The 2,925-nt window shown below is 43.2% G+C and overlaps 1 pseudogene; it reads left to right on the top strand.

The window, feature by feature from the left end:
• Positions 1-1,615: 1,615 nt before the first annotated feature.
• Positions 1,616-2,150, top strand: LOC116538435 (annotated as a pseudogene).
• The last annotated feature ends 775 nt before the right edge of the window (positions 2,151-2,925 follow it).

Below are 2,925 nucleotides of genomic sequence, written 5' to 3'. Positions count from 1 at the left end.
TTTAAAAGGAATAAAATTCTGACTCAAGCTACAACATGTATGAATCTTGACAGCATTATACTAAGTGAAATAAGCCATTCAGTAAAAGACAAATATTATATGATTTCACTTTATGACCACCTATAGTCAAATTTATAGACAGAAAAATAGAATGAGGATTTCCTGGGGCTGTAGAGAGAGGGGTATGGGGAATTACTGTTTAATAGGTATAGCGTTTCAGTTCTATAAGATGAAGAGTTCTGCAGACGGATGATTGTGATGGTTGTACAAGAGTATGAATGCACTTAATACTTGCTCTGGACTGAGGTAGAAGGAGAGAAAGATTTTTATAGTGTGCATGTGTATGTGTGTGTATTTTTTTCCTTTTTTAAGACAGAATCTCACTCTGTTGCCGAGGCTGGAGTAAAGTGGCATGATCACACCTCACTGAAGATTGATCTCCCTGGCTCAAGAGATCCTCCTACTTCAGCCTCCCAAGTAGCTGAGAACACAGGCATGCCACCATACCTGGCTAATTAAAAAAAATTTTTTTTTAAATTTAATTTTTTTTTTGTAGAGTTGTGGTCTTACTACCTTGCCCAGGCTGGTTTCGAACTCCTGGGCTCATGCAATTCACCTGCTTCAGCCTCCCAAAGTGCTGGGTTGCAGAAGTGAGCCTCCACACCCAGCCACGAGTATATATTTGTGTGTGTCCTTACTGAAGATTATTTATCAATGAAAGTTTTATTTACCATTTACCTGTTGAAGACACTGAGTCAATCAATTAGTTCTTTCATTCCTGCTTGCTAAACAGACCATCTGATTTTCCTTTGGGCCTCTTTTTTATAATGTAACAGTGTTACATTCTGTTTCCCTGATGTCTTCCCTTAGAGCTCAAGAGCACTACGTACATAACACACTTCATGAGTACCACAGGCAATGCTCTTAACATTTTCACTTCTTACATAACATGGAGTGCCATCTTTCCAACCTTCAAAATTAGTTTTTTTCATCACTATTACCAGGTCAATGCTGCCTGTTTTAGGTATTTACTGAAGCTGGAAAAAGGAGTACGTTGACTGGTGCCTTGCTTCTCTTAAAGGCTTCAGCCTGAAAGTGACCCTTTCTGTTTACATTGCTTGGCTAGAGCAAGTCACATGGTCCTGTTTAACTTCAAAGAGAAGTACAGCCTTCCATGCCCCACCCTGCCCCAAAAGAGGAGAATTATATCACAGTGAACAACACTGATTACCGGAAAGGTTTTATGCTGAGGTGTTATTAGTGGTCTTTCTTTGTGGTTATAATAGGCAGCAGAGATGCATGGCAGCTAGGTCAGCTCCCGTTCCCTCTCTCCTTCCACTCCCCGTCCACCTCTCTCCCACCTTCCTTTGTTTCACAATGCGATGGACGCTTATCATGACACAATCCAACAACTAGAATATTATTAATAATCTACACCTACTTCCATGTTCCTCTAAGCAACTCCCTTCCTCCCTTCTTCCTTAGTTTTTGCCATTATCTCCATTTGTGGTTAAGGTACTATTGCTTAAACGACTTTGTAACAATCATGCACACACATAACGCACATGCCTAAATGACACGCTGTTTAATTTTTTTGTTTTTAAACTATATAAAAATACTATCGGATAACTGCGCAGGCGCGGACAAGAACGGTCTTTTCTGAGGATCCGGCAAGATGGCAGACGTAGAGGAGAAGAAGAAGCGGACCTTCCGCAAGTTCACCTACCGCGGCGTGGACCTGGAGCAGCTGCTGGACACGTCCTACGAGACGCCGAGGCAGCTGCACAGAGCGCGCCGGCGGCGGCGGCTGAACCCGGGCCTTCGGCGGAAGCAGCCCTCGCTGCTGAAGCGCCTGCGCAAGGCCCAGAAGGCGGCGCCACCCGTGGAGAAGCCGGAAGTGGTGAAGACGCACCTGCGGGACGTGATCATCCTGCCCGAGATGGTGGGCCGCATGGTGGGCGTCTACCACGGCAAGACTTTCAACCAGGTGGAGATCAAGCCAGAGATGATCGGCCACTACCTGGGCGAGTTCTCCATCACCTACAAGCCAGTGAAGCACGGCCGGCGGGCATCGGGCCTCTCACTCCTCCCGCTTCATCCGCTCAAGTAGTGCGGGCCTCTCACTCCTCCCGCTTCATCCGCTCAAGTAGTGGCTCTGCTAATAAACGCACACAGATCTCAAAACAAAAAACAAAAAACTATCATATTATGTATTGCCTTCTGGTGCCTATTTTTTTCCTATGACATTAGGCAACCACTATTCTCCTATGTTGTCCCACATTCATTTTCAATGCTATTGAGTTTACATTTTATGAATATATCACATCTTGTTTTTCTACTCTCCCATTGTCATTTGTTAGAAAAAACAATGCTGCTATGCACATTGTCTTATGTGTCTCCAGGTACATATGTGCTAAACTTTCTCTTGTATGTGGGTATATAACCAGATGTCAAATTGCTGGATCATTAGAGTTTATAAATATTTTACTTTACAAGATAACACCAATTTATTTCCACAAAATTGTACCAATTTACACTCCTATCAGCAGGTATATAATTGATCGAATTGATTCATATGCCCTCAAATACTTGGTATTACCAGACTTCTTTATTTTTGCCCATTAAATTCTCAAACTCAGCTTTCCAAAGTGCTGAGATTACAGGTGTGAGCCATCGTGCCTGGCCAGAGGCAACTTCTTAGGAGGAGAAGGTATGTCAGAAAAACCCAGAGAGCTTCACATGAAAATCATGTAGGGAGGTCGGATAGGGAAGGGATGGAGGAAGAAGAAGAGGAACTCTTAGAGAAACAGGAAGTCAGTTTTAGGTTCTTCATCTTCTATAATCTCATATGTGAATGTGTGGGCACCTGCAACATGTGTGATAGATTCAGTGACAATAGAATCAGGAAAACTGTCAGCACTAGTA

Source organism: Sapajus apella, unplaced genomic scaffold (genome assembly GCF_009761245.1).
Source record: "Sapajus apella isolate SASKATOON/1434 unplaced genomic scaffold, GSC_monkey_1.0 scaffold119, whole genome shotgun sequence".
Classification (NCBI taxonomy): domain Eukaryota; kingdom Metazoa; phylum Chordata; class Mammalia; order Primates; family Cebidae; genus Sapajus; species Sapajus apella.
This window is presented reverse-complemented; position numbering and strand designations above follow the sequence as displayed.